The following is a 21,986-nucleotide window of genomic DNA, read 5'->3' as shown; positions in this document are numbered from 1 at the left end:
TCTGTGGATTTTGGTCCAAGTTCATGGAAAAACTAGAGAGTTACTTGGTAAGGCTAGCTGTTCTTGTAGTTTGTTTGGAAATCCTGTAATACTGACTAAACCCTTCTAATGCTGAATACTAAAACTTCTGTAATACTGACTAAAGCTTCTGCTCATATGGGGGGAATTTTATTTTCTTCTAAGAGATAAATTCAGTCTGATTATTCTGGATGAGAACTTTTCAAGAAATTCTGGAGGAGCACTCATTATTTTTCATTTATTAAGGCTGGGTTTTGAGTTGTATTTCTGAAAAATAAAGATGAAACAATGCATCAGTTTCTGAATGCCTGAATTAGTCTTACACATTTTGATGTTTAGCCCTGAAGTGCACCATCAGTATATTCATATTTGATTTTTTCCAAAATAAATATATATGTATACTTTTAATACTGATGGCATCACTGAAAGTGTCTATTTCTTTGTAGTACAACTAAAAATAGTATTTTCAACTACACAGGTTGCCTTTGAATTCAGTGCTATTGCTTCAGTTTGGAAAAAAATGTGGAAGAAGTACAGGAAGAAAAATGAAGCTGGTAAGATGTATCAACATGGTACCATTGAGGTCTGATGAAGACTCAGCAGGTAAGTGGACCTATAGTCTTTGAATAAGGAAAAACTAAAGGTCTTTTGCTGTGCAGATGATGCCTACCAGTGTTGATACAGGGAGTTTATCTTCACAGCATCTGTTACAGAGGAAAACAGTTGCTTAATGTCTTAATCTACGTGAAAATGCATGAAAATTGAGAAATGTGCCAAATTCAGAAAGAAATTAACTCTGAAAGTGTTCTGTTAGTCTAAGCTGTTTGCCAGCTCTGCCACAAACACTCCCAGCTCTTCCCCCAGACTGAGAAACAGCTCCAAGATGTGTCCCGGGCTATCACACCTCTGCTGGTGGCTGCAGAGGTTTCAGTAGCTCTGCACTGAGTCTGAAAGATCTTCCAGCATGAGAAGAAAGCCCCAGGTGCCCCATGCAGCCAGACCATGGGCATGTGTTGGTTTCTGCAGTCTGCAGAGGTGTCAAATGGTGTGCAGGAGGGGTGAAACCTCTGCTTCAGCAGATCAGCTCTGAGGCAGAGCCAAGCTGCACTTTGGTACCATCACTAGTGGGAGATATCTGAAACTATCTGTGAGTGGCCAGCAAGGTTTACTTCTGCAGTGGTTTCTTACATTCAGATGAAATCCAATTTTTGGATAAACCATGAGTGGTTCTGAGTATAAACAGAAGTCAGTTGTAGAGTGCTGTGAATCTTCACTGAAAAGAGCCAGTTTTGTACAATATTCCCTTCTTTTATGACAGAGCTTCTATTCCCTTGCTGTGAGTTGATCACACATTCAAATTAAATATCACAAATCAGTCAAACTAATGCGGGTGGTTCAAGTGGTTCAAGAATGAATCCTGGATTTTCAAAAGACGTTTTTTCTCCTGAGACCTGATTTGAGACCCATCACAAAGCCTCCTCAACATTTCAGAAAATGCACTGCTTGATAAGATGTGCAACAGCCAAGCATCATTATTGCTGTCTCTTGGTTACAATTAGAAAGTCTTTGCCAGTTGTTGTCACTTAGTAAAACTTTTAATAAGTATGTAGATACAAAATCTATTATTTTGGCCAGAAATTAATATGACTAATTACATTTTGCAATTTGCATTTCCCCTAAGGTATCAGTATTTCCAGCTTCCTTCCCAGACTGTACTGTAAAATTACTTCTACTAGTTATGTAATTTGTTATCAATTTAAATAATATACAAGCTATATTTTGGGTTCTCTGGGGGAGAAAGCGTCACCATCTTCTCTGACATAGTGGAAAAACCCTAAACTTCAAACATTTAAATTTTAAATGTGTTTTTCTAGAAAATCAGCATTAATATACTAGTTAGACTAGTATTTAAAGTCTGGTAAAAAGGTTTCAGATGTAAGGTTTCTTTATCTCTGTTGTGTTTCACTGGTTTTGATAGCTGGGGGAGTGGAGGTGGGGCTGAAGAAGTGACTTCTGTGAGGGGGTGCAAGAAAAGCTTTCTGAAAAGCTTTCTGCTCCCCTATGTCCAGTGGAGCAGCCAATTCCAAAACAGACCCACTGCTGGCCAAGGCCAAGCTCATCAGTGGTGGGGGTAGCACCTCTGAGACAAGGTGTTTAAGAAGGGGAAAAAATACATCAAAATATTGATGAGGGAAACATTGGGATTGACCCCAAATGCATTTTTGTCTGCTTTCAGTTTGCCTGAAAGTAAGAGAATTTGCTTGCAGGTTTTGGCTTTTTATTGCTAGAGCTGCTTAGCTGAGCTAAAAAGCAAGGTCCTAAAGTCAGATGAAGCCTTTAACAGAGGTTGTATTTGGTGAACATCTTCAGCCACAACTTTGAAAATCTGAAAGACTGATGTAACATATAGTTTTGCCTGCTGTCTGTCTGCTTAAGGTGTGATGTCTCTTTGTTAAGGTCCATTGTTGGGGAAGACCTAAGGACCATCTAAGCTGAGTTCCTCTCTGTAACGAAAGGTTGGATTTCTTTCAAAGTCCTGTGCTCTTGGAATGAGCTACTGATAAATGTAGGAGATCATAAAGCCTTGTAACACCACAAATACTCATATTCAAATATCTGGAAGTGACTTATTTGGAGTATACATTACATAAGGAATGATTAATTTTCAAGGATGTGCTGCTGTGGCCATGTGTAGAGTTGTGTGTGTGCTCACACTGTGTTTATAGCCATGATCACATGCTGTGTTCTGTGCCATACTACACCATGCACTCCCAGTATCATTAGCACGGGAAGGGCAGTGAATTCTTGTGTTTGTAGCATTTGGAAGATTGGTCCCAATTTATTCATCCAAGAACTGGGAGGAGGAAATACAGAGGAAGCACACATCTGTTTCCTGTAGTCTCCCAGATTTTCACATAGTTGAAAGGCCAAGAATATCTTGCAGCCTGCGGGAAGGTTGACTCCTTTCGGGTCTAAGTCCCTGTTGACCATTTTGGCAGAACACAGAATTGCCTTTCCTGTACTCTAAGTTCTTTGGGTTCTGTTACAGAAAATCTAGAAGTGCTACTATTTTTAAAAGGTACTATACAAATAATATAAATACCACATAAATATGAAAATGTAGTGTTATTATTCATCACTCTGCAATAATTTAGTTCAGACTGCCAAGTCAAATTACTTTTGTGTGTGTTACCTTCCTACTAAGCTCCGTCAGAGGTCCTATGAAAATGCATTTCACTCTGACAAATCAAACAAACTGTTGCCAAGAAACACAGAGAGCTCTTTTAATGTCTTTTTCTATCTTTATGCACTTTAGACAAGAATGGCTTAAATATTTGACCAAAGCAGGTCATTAATCAGCAGTTGTGTTGAAAAGTGGTCTCCATCTTTGGTAAAAGGATTTTATTTCTAGCACTTTTTAATTCCACAGAAGTTAACTCTTAAAAATTTCTTGTCTTGTCTTGTCAGCCCTTTTGATATGATACTGTGTAAGTAAGCAAAGGGTTTTGGCATCTTGGTCCAAGGTATAGGCAGAGCCCAAGCCCAAGACCTGTTGTTTTAGCAACAGGTCTTATGTGAGCACTAATCATAATCCAAGCTAAAACATGGGGCTGCAGTGGTTCCCTGGTAACTGCTTGAGTATGCTCTTGACCCAATGGTGTGTGCAAGGCATGCAACCTGCTCCTCACTCTTTTCCTCTCCCTCTTCTGAATTTCAGACTTCATAGGTAAGAATGGCTGAATTCCTACAGTCACTGTTGCTGGTCATAAACTGTTGTGTGGGGAGTTCTTTGCCCTCCAGGTTATATCCTGTAACTTAGTTTATCTGAACCATTCCCGTCAGTGGATTTGTGACATGAGATCAGTGAAAAGGCTAACTCGCTCTTGCAGGGACTTGTGGATGGATGGACAGATTCTTTGGCACTGGATTGCAGGAAGGGACTGCATGTTAACTCATGTTTTACTTTAGTTGTAATGGGAAATATGCAACAAAGGGGCATAGTGTTCATTGCAGCTCAGATATACTAAGGTTTTGTGTCTTAGACTAAATAATGATTAAATAAAGATATGGTTTAAAATCACTAATGTTTAAGTAAGTATAACGATAATTAGAATAACAGTAACAATAAATAGAAATGGAAATATAATCTAAGTAAAAATACATCTGTATTAAATATATTAAATACTAAGGCTTTGTGCCTATCACAGATGGCTGTGTCTGGGGACAGCTTGTCTTCTGCTTTCATGTTCATTCTGCTGGAATTCCTTTCTCCTTTAAAGTGCATCTGTTTTGGTGTTTCATCAGAAGAAGAGGTGGTAGGTAGTTGTAATAAGTCTGAGTAGCTGAGTTAGTATATGTTACTTTGAAAGTTAAGATAAACTGATCACATAAAAAGCCATGTCAAAAACTTGAGTGCTGCTGAAGAAAACTCAGATTCAGATGCCAGTCCCAGGAAATGCTGGTGTGTAGCATCCTATATAGGACAGCTGGAATGGTATTTATAATGACAGTATCTGCAAATGAACTTCTTCAAACAGTTTCTTCCATGATTCTTCCAACATTTCTGTGAAAAAGAATTATCAAGACAAAAAGAATAATGGTTTTGGTACCTGTAGTGCCAAGAAAACCATTGTCATGGACTCATGGAATGCTTTGGGTCAGAACAGACCTCAAAGATCCTCTAGTTCCAACCCCTGGCCGTGGGCAAGGACACCTTTCACTAGGCCAGGTTGCTCAGAGCCCAATCCAACCTGGCCTTGGACACTGCCAGGAATGAGGCATCCACAGCTTCTCTCTCTTGGCAACCTGTTCCAATGTCTAATCACCATCACAGTAAAGAATTTCTTCCCAATAGCTAATCAAAACTTACCTTGTTTCAGTTTAAAGCCATTCCCCCTTTCCCTGCCCCGACAGAGTCTTGTAAATAGTCTCTCTTAATCTTTCTTCTAGGCTCCCTTCAGGTGCTGGAAGGTTGCAATTAGATCACCCCAAGCTTCCTCTTTTTCAGGCTGAACAGTCCCAATTCTCTCAGCCTTTCCTGGTAGGAGAGGTGCTCCATACCTCTAATCAGCTAGGCGACCCCTGTGGACTTGCTCCAACAGGTCCCTGTCCTTTCAGAGGAGAGATCCCATCTGTGGGCAGGTGGGATCCCACCAGGCTGGAGTTATGTCCTTTGTAAGAACACAATCACTTGAAAAGTGACATTCCCTTAAAATGTTTAGAACTCCCACACGAAGTTTGAAACTTTCTTTCCACTAGACATCTTTTAATTCATTGAAATTCATACTGCGTTTAGAAAGCCACTGGTGTAACCGTGAGGTGAACTCAGGAACAAACTTACCATAACAGAGATTTGTGGTGCAAGATTGTTGTGCAAGACAACACAGATTTGATGCAATATTCTCTTTGTTAAGTGTCTTTGTCTCTAGGGCTGCTTTAGGCTTTTGTTGCTGTTAATAAGTGGTGTGGACTTAGGCACTAGATGTCAGAGTTAGATAAACTAAAAAGTGCTCATGCTGCTAGTTCGAAATAAAAGATTTTAAAATAATATGCAATTTGATTTGAAAAAAAACAAAAAGGGGGAAAAAAAGAGAAAAATGTCCTCCATATCCCTGGGATGCAGAAAGTGCTTTCATATCTAACATCCCAGTGGCAACCCTTATTTCTCCATTGCCTTTCTGAAAGGTTTAGCATGTGGCAACGGTGCACATGCTTTATTCAAAGACACAGGACTCCAGCAGAGCTTCTGTGCAAAAAGCCAGCCATCAAGTAACTCTTGGTGGTATTTTTCAGGCTGTCCCCTGTGGAGTTTACAGACCTTTTTAGCAGCAGTCAGAGAAGGCACTATTGTGATGGAGCAAAAGAAATCATTTAGTGAAATAATCTTAATGCACTAATTGTATTTCCCTTGCAAATTACTGCTGAATTGAATTTTTCCTGCTGCCTCAGAGGTTTTGAAGCTGTGTCTGGAGCCAGAAAAGAAAGGTGGGAGCTAGGACATTTCACTGCGTCTGTCCTGCTTACACCATTGCCTACCCCTGCCTTTCCTCTCCTCTTGCTGGTATCCCACCGCCTCCAGCACTGCCCTTTACTGAATAAGAGGACAGAGAGTTTCAGTGTGGAGTTAAGGGATTTAGAAAGGTTGGAGTAAAATTGCACTTCAGTCAGTAACTCTTCTCTGTCCTGTTGCTTCTGGACTGAATCCAGCCTTCACATCAGGAGGTAGCGAGGGAAGGGAAGTCCAGGAGCGTGTGTGAATTGAACATCTGGAGAGGAAGAAGAAAATGTAATTCTGCTAAATTGTGGTTTTGGAGGGGATGGGAGCTGCTAGAATTTTTTCAATGGTTTGAGAATCATAGTGCTGTCCATGGCTGGTCCCATGGATTAAGGACATGGGTGCAGGTATAAGGTGAAGTGTTGAGTATCAAATTACTCCTATCTAATACTATCACAGGATGTTGCAATCTATACAAAGATAAAAGTGCCAGAAATTTGGATGATGTATCTTTATTTGTTCATGTATCTATATATGCATGAAAAACCTCTCAATATCTCTAATCATTATTGAGAGCAGTGCTGAGATATTTTGACAGAGGCTTTGGGCAAATCCTACTGGAAACATCCTAAATAAGGGTTGGCCTGGTCCCATGATAAGAAGCCTTCAGAAAAGTGCATCACATGTTGCTCTGAGCACTGCTCTTTGTCCAGGACAGAAAGTGAATCAATATGGAGCCCAAGTCTGGACATCCCAGAAATAATTTTGTAAATCACACAGTCCTTGTATTCTAGCAGCTGCAGTTCTATTTCATCTGGATGTGGCTAGCTGCTGTCAGAAGCCCAACACATCTTGAGCATTTAATGGATTTCTTGGAAATATCATTAGGACATTTCTACCATTTTAGCACCATGTATTTTCTCTTATGTTTGGACCTCCTTGTGATCTGCCCTGGGGAGTGGCCAGACCTGGTATCATGTTTCCCCTGGAGATCCAGGGACAGGTGATATTCCTGAGGGTCAGGTGTTTGATGGCATGTGAATGTCACCAATGTTGTTATATCCTCCCCAGCTGTCACATCTGGAGTTCTGTCTGGTAGTGCTTTCCACAGAGGATCAGTTATCTGCATTGGCAGTGCACTAAGCAAAGATCAACCCTCTAGCAAAATACTCCAGAGGCAATTTTTTCCTCAAAATTTCTCCTGTGGGACTTTCCACAGCTGGAAAGCCTTTTTTTGGTGTATGACTGTAATTGCTCTGCTTATAGAACAGAACGGAAAAAAGGCAGGAAAAAATTTCCCTCCTTTTCCCACACTGAGCATAAAATGTATGGTCTGGCCTTGAACCAAGGGCCAAGAAATAACCCATTACCATGTAACACGTTCAGCTGGAGAAAGTGGTTTGACATTTAGAAGAGATATTCTAAAATCATCTCCTACACAACTCTGTAGGGGTGCAGCAAAATCTGGGCTCCTCCCCAGGGGAAGGCAAGCTGGGAGGAGAGGGCAGCAACAAGGTCAAGCCAGGGCAGGCAGGGCCAGGCATCGCCACCATGGCAGAACTTGGCCCCACAGCACCAGAAGCAGCCAAGAGCCCTGAAAAATCCTTTCCAAATACCTGTGCTAGATTTTTAAGCATCCAGATAGGTCCCCAGGCTTTGTGTTGAGTAGTCTGTTATCAAATCTTTTGTTGAGCTTCATGTGGTGGTAATCAATAAACGCACTGGCTGTCAGCAAAAATCCTCAGGCAGAAATCGTCTGCCACTGGGGTCTGTAATGTGTTTCTCCATCAGGAGAGACACGAGGGTATTGTAAGCATTTTATTCTCCTCTTCTCACACCTGACATTTTTTTAACTGGGAACATGGATTTCAGCAGCAAGCTCTCACTGAGGTTAATGCTAGAAAGCCTATTCTTGATGCAAAATGCACAAAAGAAGCTGGAGCAATGATTGATACTGTCAATGTTGTTATTCCTGACATTAATCCAAAGTTTATATAATTAAGTTGCCTCTAGAAAACATAGTGTTCAGCCAGTTGTTGCTGTCTTGTTGGTTTCTTTTTTCTTAGGGGAGTGTTGATATTTATGAAATGTTTCAAAGGAGTGGCTTTTGCTCTGGCTTGTCTGACCTCTTCCAAGACTGCATTAGGGATAGTTTGTGTCACTGATTTGTCTGCATTGATCATTCTGAGGTGTTTAATTTGGTCAGCAGTTGACCTGTCCTTCATTTACTGTTATTTTAAGTGACTACTTTTATGATGTGGAAGTGATGTTTGTCTCCTCCGTGTGGGCCATCACTGTAGGCTGTTAATTGCAGCAATTCTAATCAATTAATTGTTACATGTAAAAATACATGTGCACATATACACATATGTGGTTTAGTAACTGTTTAAAAATGTAGCAACAAGGAGGGCTGAGATCCTAGATATAAACACTAAGAAAAAAAAATCAATGAGTTAATTTATTCAATGCAGTATTGTAATTAAAAGTTGAGTAGCATTAGTGTTTACTAATACATGGTGTTGATTCTAACTTAGACAAACACTTGTTCAATAAAAAAATCATTATGCAAGAATTAGTAGTATTAAGATAAATATCTTCAAAGCAATAAAAAGGTGCTGTGATTACTGTGTAATTCTAAAGGAAATTAGCAGAACCTGTGAAGTATTTCTAGCCTCCAAAGGCACTCTTTCTTTTTTTCTCTTGAAAACCATACACCCATGTTCAGATATTATTAGCAATGCTACCGTGTCAGCATAAGTCATTTTACTGCCCTTGCTGCATTCCTCTCCCATGTTAGATCAAGGAGCTGAGCCCATAAGGAGAAATCTGGGCAGCCTCTCGTGTCAACCTTGTGAGAAGCCTTTGAGGTGAGGTACAGGGGTGGCTACAAGGATTTCAGAGTGGAGTGGTATTGACTCAGAACAGGACCATTTCTGCTTAGGTTTTGCCCTAATTATTACATACATTTTCTGAAGGGGCAGCCTGACACTTCAGGAGGAGGAAGCAGGCAAAATTCTTCAGTCTGAAGGCGGCCGGTATGTCAGAAGGCACTTCTGCTGCAGAGGCAATTTGCTGCCACTTTGCTAGAGTCTGGGAAAGTGCTTATTCAACCAGTCAAGGCTGGCTTCCCTTGGGAGCTGCTGCCACTCCAACACTCTAACAGGTAGGCAGTAATTAATCATGTGAAAGCAAGATAAAACAACAGGAAAAATTTTGACCCTTTCATAGCCTTCAGAACATTTAATGAATATCACTGCATGAACCACATAAACAGCATTCATGGAAAGACAAGTCCCTGTAGGTGCATTGCACAACAGTCCCTAACTTTATTACATCTTTTGTGCCTATAGATATCTCCAGCAGCATGCAGGATTTCTCTGTCCTCAAACTAGTGCTGGGACACTCTGATGCTGATCTCTTGTATTAAGGCTTTTGTTGGAGGCACAAGAATGGAAAGAGGATCTGCTTCCATGGCTCATCTAGGACAGGGCTTGGTACCAGTGAAGTTAAGGAGAGACTGAATTAAACCTCTAGGATTCCTCTTTTGTCCAGGATTATTTTTCAAATGAGCCTGACTCTCTGACCCCTCCACAAAAATGAAAGAGTAGGAAAGCGTTTCAGGTTAATCTTTAAAGCAACATCATTCTTCCCATAGATAAAATGTCATGTTTTATTTAAATACCCTGAATTCTCACTTATAAAGCTAACAATCAAATAAAACCACCACAATCCACTGATCATATAAAGAATAATAAACTTCTGAATGTGGAAATCCAGCTGTTAGCTTTGAAAAGGTGCTCTAGGGCAAATGGATTAACTCCAAATGATACAGCCTTATTTAATCACGGAAGCATCACACCACTCTTTTTGTTTCAATTACACTGTTTCTTTATTGAATATAATTTACAATAATTTTGCATATTGTGGCAAAAATAAATTTTTCACAAGGCCATTCCCCTGAATGAGTAGTGATTGAACTGAGGATGTTACTGCTGCTCATTCTTACCGTGAGGTGTGGATCATAGCAAGAAAGGAGAGAATTTGAAGCAGCAGATCCTTTGAAACATCCTGGAACCTCCACTGTCTATCTTGAGTTTGCAGAGTCTGAGCTTCACTCAGACACTTTATTTCCTTCTACAATTTAGAGATGCTAATCCACAGGTCTGGAAACAGTTCATGGTTCTTGGAGAGTGTAAGTGAAGGTCCTAGGTTTGGGGGTGTGTGTCAGCCCCCTTGGGTGCCCCAGCTGACACAGCAGCTAGGTATCCCAATGCTGATGTGTGTGAGGTGGCCGGACAACAGCTTGGAGAAGCAAACAGGCAACCTGTTCCAGCACATTTCCAACTGGTAGAGCTGGCAGATGTTTGTCATCTTTTGCCAGGAAATGTCAGAGCCAGAACCCCTCTCCTCAGCTCTTGGCATAGACAGAGGTGCAACAATGCCCAGGCTCCTTCTAGAGCACTCCAACCAGTTATGAATAATTAATATTAGATCTGGAGGGGACCTGAATTTTGTTCTCAAACACCAAAGTTTTAGAAAATTGGAGTAGAAAAAAATTGAGTATAAATCTCAAACATAGACCAAGTTCTTCATAAAGCATGCTTCAGTCCTAAGTCACAAAGTTGAAGAATTTATTATTCTGCCCAAACCACCATTTTCTGCTGACATAAAAAAAAAAAAAAAAAGACTTCTGCAACAGGGTCTGGAGAAGCTGATGGGCATAGTTCATTGCTTCCTTCATGTGTACTGCTAGTGTATGTAAGCACTCAGCCAGGGGTGTGCATGCTCTTCACATCCACACAGATCCCTCAAAGCCCAGAAGGATTGAGAGCAAAGAGTTCAGAGGGAAAAAAAAAAAAAAAAGCCAGTGAATCCATAATGGCTAAGAGTATGGTAAAAAAAATTTTCCTTTGTATACCCTCAGAATAATGATGACTTCCACATTTTTGAGAGTTTTATTGCTAAACTTTTCATTTGTGAGCATACTTACTGGTTACAAGACCTACTCTTCAGTTAATTTTTGGTTGGCTGAAAGTAAATGGTAATATTTGACAGTAAATAACAAGATATTCGAAGTAACAGATAAGGGAGACAATGAACTGATCCAAGGAGTCATTGCTTCTGTGGAGGCATTGTTATCATCTTTAGAGCAGCACCACTCAGCCGTGAATGTTCTTAGAATTAGTTGCTCTTTTTCTGATAAAGCTGTGCTTACTAAAATTTTTCATTTTTTCACTGTGAGTTCTGTGATAATAAGGATGGTGGTTTCATGCTGCACTAGCATACACTGCTTTGCCTGCTGAGGATTTGACCTTAAATCCTTTCGCACTTGGTGCAGTTGGAGAAGCAGGAGAAGGAAATGTCTATAAATGTGATTCTGACTTTTACATCTCTCTTTTTAGTTATCCTAAGTATTATGATTCACTGTGCCAGACTGGGTTTGTTGCTTCCTAGCTGTAGGATTGGTAGGGGAGTTTCACCCTATGGTTCATTAACAGAAGTGATTTAAGGTTGAGATTTGTAGGAAATGTGTTGGACCAAAGAGGAAAATATGTGCACACACAGAAACAAAAATCTTAAACATTGTCTGGCTCCTTGATCTTTATGAAAGTTGCCAATCTGGGTACTTGACAAAAATGGGAGGTAGATGTCACTTGGATTAGTTATTTTCACAGTTTGTAGTGAATATATGTTTGCAAGGTACTTGCCAATGGAAATAACTGCTTATCTCCGACAGTTCTGAAGATTCCTAAAAGGCAGTCTGAATAGCAAATAAAAACTGTTTATTAGAAAAAGTTGGTGGTATTTTGGGTTTTAATCTTTCCTGTGTTAGAAATTCAAATATCTGTGCTATATTTTATTTTAGACTGCCAATTTACACTCATAAATTCTTATGCATTACATTTCTCCCTCTGTCTCAGAGAAAGCCTTTTTATGCTGCTACATCTTATTCTCATTTAGAAGTGTGATATTTTGAAAATCTCATTTTAGAAGGTCAGTGTGGGAACCGGAATAGCACAGACAGATACATTTTTCTCATATTTTACTGGACACAGAAATACTTTCAAGGACAGACCTTGTTCAGCTGCAGGGACTTTCATTCAATAAATGAAAATGGACTCCCTCATCCAAGCCATCTACCACTTTTCATTTCCCCACAATCTTCACCTGCCACCCACCCCTGGCATAGATGGACCATGGACCTACACATCTTCTTACATGTTTGTTTGTGGTTGTTTGGTTTTGGTTATTTGGGGTTTTGGTTTTGGTTTTAGGGGACACAGGTGTGTGAAGTAATGAAGGGAAATGAATTTGGGTTGCTTTTGGGGTTTTTTCCCCTTCCTTTAAATGCTGACTACATTTCAATTTGGTTGTTACAAAAATTTGTTTTAAACTGACCCACATTCAATGTCATGGATAATGCAATGGCTACCTTTTAGAAATCACACCAGGAAACAAAATGGACAGCAAGGAGTCCACCTAGGGGAAAACTTCTGGGAGTCCCTGCAGCAGCTTCCCAAGGGACACTGGGTATGCGATGAAACCTTGGAAGAAAACCTGCACACTCTTGAAAGAACAAAGGTCCTCTACAAAGCTGAGCAGGGTCTACACACTGCATGCTGCTACCCTGCCTACAGTGCTCTCACAAGGAAAGTCAGCAGAATCTCAGCCAGTGTGAACAAGGAGTCTGTGGCTGTGGAAAATATTTATGAGTGAAAGGGTTAAGAATGTGCACTGAATTCGAGAGGAACAAATATGACACATCACAGAGGATTGTGATGTTTTGATGTAGAATTTAACTATTGAATTTAAAAAGCTAAACAATAGGAAAGGTTTATATTACTTAGCAAAACTGTTTTTCGGTAATTGAACAGCGACTCACCTCACAGCAAGAGGTTTCATTTGTGAAGTCTCACAAATACCAACATACAACAAGATGCAATCAAGAAACACAATGCACTGTAAGCTGAAGCCCAAGTATGAAAGAGAAAAAAGGTGTTATTTCTGACTATATAGAAAACATATTCCCTATTAACAGCCTAAAACCTCTTTCAAATGAAGGATTCGGTTATTCAGTCACATGCAAGAATAAATCACCCACCAGCACACATTTTCTGAGTTAACTGTGAAGCAAGCAAAGTAAACCTGCTTTGAATACTAAGATAGACTAGAACACTATCCATCTGCTAAAATAAATAGATAATTGATACAGTCCTTTGCCTCCAGGAACCAGTTTTGGTATCAGGCAAGACATGAGCACATTTGCCCTCATGCAAATGTCTCTACCTGGAACAGTAGTGGCAGACCCAGTGACAGAAATTGGTTCATTGCAATGGAATCGCTGCTCAGCCTCCAATCTTTGGATCCAAGTCTGGAAAGAGCCTTATTAATGCTGTGGTAAGTACAGAGCAGCCAGCGTTCATGCGCCTTGCATACCACACAAGTAAGTTGGAGCATAGTAGTAAGGGAAATTCACATACATTGACAAAGTAGCATGTGCCTGTCACACTGAGTCTGAAGACTTCTGACAGACCTACCAATTATCTGGAGTGTGGGAATGTATGAATGCACTGTTCCTAAATGCAATTACTGTTTTAATGAGGTCCAGCATCTGTTTTCCATGTCAAAATGTTCACCAAGTTCCTGCCATAGAAAATATGAAGCATTGATTTAGAGATAATGCTTTGATGTAAATCCACTGTGCAAAGTCAAGAAGTTGTGGCTGATGCCAACAGGAATTGGGCCTTTGATGGGTGACTGGATCAGCAGTACCCAAGGCTATCTCATAGCCTGAGAATGCAACCAATGGCTCCTGGCTGAGTTGTGGCTCTTAGGGGTTTTGTGGACTAAAGAGCTGGAAAGAGTAGGTGTAACCATATAAACAATAGTGGTTCTAATAAAAGTGATTATTATAGACCTTCATTGTTTTGTTATAGACCTTATTGTTTTATTTCTTCAGAGAGAAGGAAAGCATATTTAAATAAATAATAAACTGGAAAGAGAGGGTTGGGTATGGTCAGCAGATGCAAGCTAGGAGAAGAACATAAGTAGGACTTATATGTTGGTAGTAAATGTTCTGTGGAAAGGATTAAACCACCCAGACTGAGCTAAAGCTGAATTCTTGACACTGAAGAGAGCACTTGCATGTGTGTGTGTATGGAACGGGAATTCATCCACAGAGATAAAATCTAATGCAGGGGATGAAAGAAAAACAGTGAAAAGGTTTGAAGAGGGACTTGAGATTTTTAAGACAGCTGAAAAGGTATTTAATTTGGCTTAGGCAAATAGGTTTAAACAAGGACAATTTAAAATCCTTCTTTGAAAAAAAACACTTAAAAAGCTACTTTTTTTTCAGAATAGTCTCATCGTCCTTTGATTGGATTAAAAGGTATTGAATGACTTTTGGTGATGAGAAACTCTCCTGGTACTTTTCCTGATATATTCCAGACTAAGGAAAGCCTTTGAAAGTTTATCGTCCCAGTTGTGTTATATATTTTAATTTTGATATGTTCAAAGAAATCCCAATCAGATAGAAAACTGGCTGGTGGTAGCTAACTACATAATAAATTTATTTGACAATGTTAAATAGCAACAATGTTAATACCATAATTATTTTTTCTTAAATTATTATGTATAGCAAAATTTCAATGTAAATTGCCTTATTTGCCCTACTAAATTATACATTAAAGTTGAATGTTAAAAAATTGAAAGATATTTTTACATTTATTTTCCTGTCTACTAAAGGGAAGGCTTAAGAATATTTTTCAATTTATTTTCCTGAGGACAAGAGTCCTAATTAAATGCTAGAACTGTAGACGATTGCACACATCCCTATGATAAATTAGGTTCACTCTGAATCACCAGTTTTCCTTTGATTTCCTCCATGCAGTTTTTCCAGATCATGTTCCCCTATTTAGCCAGTTGTAGGCAAGATTATAATTTATGTTTTGCACTTTATTTTTAATTCTAATTTATGATGTCATAATCGATTAGTGCAAGTCAAAATGTCCATCTGGTATATATCAAAATAAGGACAGAAAAGTGTAAAGCACACAGAAGTGACACTGGACTGATGGCTTTTGTGTGAGTCCTCTTTAATACTGCTACACTTTCCTAAAATTGATTCTTGCAGTGAGGGAGGGTCTGCTCTACCCTGGGGCAGAGAACAGTGCTTGGAGTTACCAGCTGTGCTGGGTGTTTGTTTCTGCTCTTTGCTAGGACAGGCAAGGGCCACTGGAACAGATCACTGAGCTGAAGCCTGTTCCCTTTCCCAGGGTAGGCGGGATGGTGCCCATCATGCAGCAGGGAGTTTCTTTCTCTAGGAAGACCTGTTTTACTCCTGAGTGATGACAGCTCAGCCACTCACTTAAAAAATACCAAAACAAGCCATAACAAAAAAATTTCCTAAATTCAGTATCTTCTTTCTGCCTCTGTCTTTGGCTTTGTTGCAAGACTAAAAATTTGACCTTAATTTGACACTAAACCTCCTATATGAAAGCATGGCCACAGAGAGAAGTTGGATGAAAAGCAACAGCCCAAATATTCATTAACAACTAAAATCAAGTATGTGAAAATTCTGCAAGATTTCAAACTGCACAAAACCTTTGGAGTGGATACCACATCTGCAGAGCTGCTTCTGTGTTGATTAGAGAGATGGCCTTATACATAAAAAGAATGACTGGCACTAAACCTGGATGTTTGTAATAATTGTAGTAAAGCAGATGTTTTAATTTTTAATGTTGTACTGAAGGATTTATGAGTTTCTTGCCATTCAGTTGCTGGACTTTATCCTTTGAATAAATTGCTTTTTGTTCTTTCTGGTGCAGCTTGATTTCCAGCAGTGGCATTTAGCTTTGTGTTTAAACCTCTCCTTTTCCCATCTGTTACTTTCTATAATGTTAGTTTAATTCTCAATTTGGCATTTTTAGTCTAGGCTAAGGCTGCTCTGAATTTCAAATGAATTAACAAAAACCAACTCAAAACAGTTCTTCAGAACCTGAGTTACATATCTGGATAAATGTTTATATCTTTGATTAAAGATTGTTTCTGCAATATATGATTTATTTCTGCTTAGTTATTACTCAGAAAAGTTGTTTTACGCTGACCTTGGACCCTATGAATGGAATGAATTATTTAAACAGAAAACACTCAAAATGTATCCAACTTGAAGGAGATACTGTGTTGACCCTTAATTCTGCTCGTAGCACAGACTTGATTAGATTCCAAATTAGTATAATTTCATGCTGATGAATTAAAAAAAAAATCTCTCCTGCTGATTCATTTCTTTTTATATAACATTTTCCATTTCACTGTTTACATACTTCTCCATGGAAGGTGAAGAAATTTATTTGGCAGCATTCTAGCTCTTGCTTCTCTGAAAAGAAAGTGCAGTCTTGAGGAATGTAACTGTACAGTTATCTTGAAATAAAGTGTAATCTGTGATTTAGCTTTAATTAACAGTGGCAATTCAGTTTTAATTTTAATTATTAGCGGACAAGTGAAAGCCTTGACTTTTCTTTCAGCAAAAGTAATGATTTACTTTCTGCAAAAGCAACAATTAAAGCATCCCTTCAGCATCTGCTTTTGAGCTGTTTTACTGGATGTGGGAAGAAAACTTTCTCATGGCTTTTGTGAGGCTTACCCAATATATTAAATAATGAGGTACAAAATAATGAGATTCTGCTGCAGCAAAAGCAATGCAGTGTCTTGTGAAGTAGAAAGCAAAGTGTGCTTCTGTGCTCATTGAAGAACTCTGGGCAGTTACCTTTCTTTCCAGATGTTTTGTTTTAGGCTCCTTAGGCAAGACACTGGGACAAGGATACATAAAATCTTACCAAATGTGGTGTCAAAGTAGTAAAACACTAAAATGGAGGATTCTTTAAGAGAGGGTGAATTTTTGTGAGTAGATACCAGCATAAGAATTGATTTCTAGCCTACACTACAACTTCGCAGTCCCACAGGCCCACACAGCTTTCTACCTTGCAGCCAGCACTACTGTGCCTTTCCAGGCTGGGTGGCATGGGGTAACCACCCCTAAGAAATTTCAGCTTTCACTCACCACCCTCTCCCAGGTGTAAGCCTGGCAGTCTTAAGACCTGTCATTTGAAAAAAAAGCAAAAATGTGGAGAAAGATGACAAGTGACTATGTAAAGTTTCATTCTAAAGCTAAACAAGGCATACTACCTTTGCATATAAAAAGCAATAAAGGCCAGAAATGAAAAGTTAATAATAGCATTATTTTGGGCTTGATCAGACAAGAAAAAAAATTGCAGATGGGTTATAGTAGATACTAACTATTTGAATATCTTGTGTTTTGTAAGTTCAAGTGGTAATCCTAATTAAGTACACATTTTCTCACCTAAATGCCTAATAGTTTTAATGTTTCAGTGACTACGTACTACTGCTTTCTCTTGGTAATAAAACTTTATGCATCATTTATGGAAGAAAAGAAAATAATTAATTGCATGATTATATGGCTTTTATCACTACATAACTTGTATCAGATATGCTGAAAACTCATTAATAGAGTGGAACAAAGTTTTTCTTTGAATTTTTTAGTCAGCCTGATAAGTGTATAATTACTGGGGATAAACAAACATGTTACAGCTGAAATCTGAAGCACCTTGAAATGAGTGGGCTCTGAAAGACACTTTTGCAACTCTCAGAGACACAGCAAAGGTGAAACAACAAAACTAATTTTTCTCTTCTGATTCCATGCAAGCCCAGTGTTGAGTGCAGCGCAGCTGAATTTAGGAATTTGATAGAGGAAGTGTGTTAAATTTTAAAATAATTTAATTATCAGTTAAGAATAAAGTGGGTTTTATTGGTACAGTGGTACACAGAAGTCCACAAACCTTTAGAAATAAAAATAAGATTGTGCCAGACTGTCAAAACTTTAAGCAATGCAGCACAGATTTTCTGCACTAGTTTGTGCCTCTGTGGTGTAGTCCCTTTTTCCTGTGGTGCTGTAATTCTGCATAAGAAATGATTGATAAAAACAGTTTCAAATCTAGATTGCTTTTTTACCATTTTGCTTGTGAAGTTGTAAATACTCAAGATAAGTATGTGGCCCAAGTGCTAATCTACAGCATCTGTATGTGGGAAACTGTCTTGGTTATATTTGATTTGACAATCTAGTACTACTTTTGAGATTTTCACATTGTGTATTTTCCTTTGCTGAGTCACAGTGAGCTAAATTTGTTATTAATTTATCAATCATAGAGGCTTGAAGATACTTTCCTTGCAAGAATGATGAAAAAAAAGGAAGGTATGCTTTTACAATTCGAGTTACCAGTTGTATTTGCTCATGAAAATTGGAGTTTAATGTTCATCAGAAAATCTCGAGTGGTTGGAAACAAAGTGTGAAGCAGTCACATTTAATCTTTATGCAGTGGACATATTCCCATTAAATCAGTCTGAATCTCTTCTTTTTCCTGTAGACAAATAAAATAACTGAATAAAACTGTTTATCATTTGTTCCCAACCTGTAGCAATTCCTTTAAACCTGGAGCACTTTTTCACCTAGTCCAAATTTATGGAAAAATAACATTTATCATTAAAAATGTTGCTATTGGGTGAAACATACAGTGGTTGGGATGATGTTATAAGAAGAAAAGGAAGTTTCATTCTATTTTCTGGAAGGCTAAAAACCCCAGACCCTATCTCAGACTTTGCTGTTACAGTTCAGAGAACTCTGCTGTGCCAAAATCTGTGGCTATAATTTAGTTTCAAGCTTATGATCTATAAAAATGAATTCAAATAATTTCCTCTGAAATACAGTTCAGAACATGCCAAATATTGAGTTGTGTTTATCAGTTGTGCTCTGTATCTAGGTTACTGTTCCCATGAAGCAGGCAAGGCATAATTAAATTCCCACAGCACAGAAATATTTGGTATTCTGACAAGTCTCCCTTACAGTGTTGTTGTGTGGGTTAAGTATTGATGGGTTTACCTTCTCTTGTACCTCATCAGAATCTCTTATCAGGCTCCTGAGAAATAATATAACTAATCTGAAAGGAGAAGGAGATCTGCTAATTACTGCTAATTACTGTATTATTGAATTATTTCAATATTAGGTGTATTTTAACATTTCTCCAAATAGAATAATTTGTATTTTAGTAGTAAAGGAGAGCGGGCTACCACTAGAGGCCTGACTTAGCACTGAACAAAACCTAAAGAAAGCAGGACTTTTAAAAAGTGACTTATGCTTGAAATCTACAAGAGCTGACAATGCATGATGTGCTTGAGGGCGATAGAGAATGGAAAAAAGAGAGAAATTATATAAGTAAAAATGTTATCAGATCAGCCATCCTGACAGCCAACAGCATCCTTGTACCGTAACTGTGGCTAATTGCTTCGTTAGCTTCTAGACAAAGAAAAATTTTAAATAGGGAGTTAAAGGAGAAGAACATAGCTGTGTCTGTGGCCTTCCTGAAGTGAGAAGCAGCATGAGGAAAGGCATGAAAATGCTTTTATTGAAGTGTAACAGGAGATGCTGGAGATGGGATCGTGCCAGGGGCTGCTCAGAGGTAGCAGCCAGCAGCACAGCACCAAATGAGGAGTGTGAGGTTGGATGGGAAGAAGATCAGAAAGGTTTTGTGAGGGTAAAAGAGATTGTATTTGAAGTAATAACAGGAGATACTTGGACACGGGGTTAAAGGGCTGGAATGAGACACCAGGAAACTTCACATAAGGTCTTGTCCTTTCCTCTCCTGGTGAGCTGCGCTGTATTGGACTGAAAGGGTGACAGTCACAAGACTTTTGGAAACCAGGAAAAACAGTGTGCTTAGCAGTTCCCTTCTGCTGGCTGCACCATACATGGCAGGTATGCCACTTCCGGAGAACCCATTTTAGAAGACCTCTAAACAGACTGGTGAGGCAAGACATCTCCAGCTTCAGGTGCAAGGAGCCATGCATGAGCTTCCCTAGAGACAGAGCTCTCCTTCAGGAACCTCTTTGGCTCCTCTAACAGGGGCCTGTGCTCCCTGCTGGAAGATCCCCTGACTGCGCACAGTTGCACACCTGGACAGACAGACAGCTGCATGCCAGGAGCTGTGCTCGCTGTCCTCAGAAGGAAGATGGTGCTTTTGTCTGCGTGGAAAGGCTGACAGAAGCCAGCTGAGGGCTGTGCTGTGGCAGGAGGCCCGAGTGCCGGAGTGAAGGGCTGAGACACAGCTTCCCCTCACTGGGACTCACAGCCAGGCATGGTGCCGAGGGCCCCACAGACACAGCTCCATCTTAAGCCCTGGAAATGTGTCAGTTTTAGCTTCATAGTCATGTCATGCTGTGAGCAAGATGGTGGCTGTCCTATGAACTCCCTGCTAGGCCCAGCACCAGGTGCTCTCAATTTGCCCTCAGCTGTGTGGCAGTGCTTTACAGAACTCCTCCCAAAAGCACATGCCTTCTGCCCATTTCCAGCCCTGTCCTTTGTAAATAGTTGCTGGCAGGAAATGCTTTCCAGTGTGGCTGCATGTAAGCCATTTATCCTCATTTTACACTGCCGCTCTCCCTAGCAGCTCTGCCTGCTGCGTGCGGTCAGAGGGTTACAGCGGGGATGGCGAGCTTGGCAAGGCTGGAAATGAGCTCTGGAAGAACAGACATTTGCTAATTTTTTCTTGCTTTTCATTACAATAATAGGCTTTCTTTTCAAGGTGCACACTAGAAGTTGTTTTTTCTTTTTTTTCTTACTGCGGTTTTCGCCTATGGGATGGATTTCCTAACCTAAGTTCTTTCTCTTTTTTTCAAGAGAACCAGTTTTCCTTCCTTCCAGCAAGATCAAGTGGAAGATAATTGAACTTCCTTGATGAAGACAAAACTCTGATTTTAGAACAAATTATTTAAGATTATTATTAATAAATAAAAGTGTTGTACAAATATGAAAGATCCAATAAAATATGCTCAAACTATTATACAAACATGCATTTAAATTTTTTTCAATTACAGAAATCTGGAAATCTTAAAAATGAAATCTTAAAAATGAACACAGCATGTTTATGTGACTTTCTCACAATACCAGTTCATATATGGCTTATTACCCTACAAATCCTTATGTGTGCTTAGTCTCTCTATTTAATAAATATAGCATTAGCTGTTCTTCTTCAGAGGCAACTATCTTTCATAAGCAGGTCAATTATCTTTGCTATTATTAATTTTATCAGTAAGGAAAAATCTACATGCTAATATAATTCTTTTGATCTTCAATTATTTGTAATTTTGTAGTTAAAAAATTTAAACAGCAATGTCCTCAAAGCAACCAATAATTGTTCAGTACACAATATTGGAGATAATTTTCCTTGGAGCTTGAGTGGGTGCAATAACAACAGGAAATGTTTTATAAAGCCTCCCATCACTATTCATGTCCTGATCCCAAATGGATAGGCTGCTCATCCTCTTTCTAATAATGATTTAAGAATTATTTTTACTATTATTATTACCATTGCTACTACTATTATTATGGATCTAGAAGAAGAATCAGATGGACACAAGAAAGAAAATGTATGCTTTAATGCCAATACTGTCCATGATATGGTCTCATAAATCCAGAGCTGCTACAACATAGTGATGTGTAAAATCTTGTAACACAGACCTTTAGTAATTTAATATTTCTTCCTTGTCTAGAAAGCACTTAGGAGTTTTTCTTCTTTCTTTAGTGGATTAAGAAGACACCTTAAAGCTTTAGGACCTGTCCTGACTTTTCAGAGCAGTTCTAGATTGAAATCGTTCTTCAAATGCACCCTCTGTGATTTCCTAGAGCAGAAGCCTTGGTTATTAAAGAGCATTAAAGACACCTACTGATGTAACTGGGAAGAAGGCAGACCCATTAATCTGCTAACTTATCTTCTCCTTACCATCAAGTCTCAGCAATTGTGACCGTACAGCTTCACTCTGTGGCCTGTTGCACTGAATTTGGTGAGACCCACAGAAACTCACTTATCCTTGGTGGTCTGGCCAGTGCCTTTATTTTAACTACAGA

Source organism: Geospiza fortis, unplaced genomic scaffold (genome assembly GCF_000277835.1).
Source record: "Geospiza fortis unplaced genomic scaffold, GeoFor_1.0 scaffold40, whole genome shotgun sequence".
NCBI lineage: Eukaryota > Metazoa > Chordata > Aves > Passeriformes > Thraupidae > Geospiza > Geospiza fortis.
Note: the sequence above shows the minus strand (reverse complement) of the source record.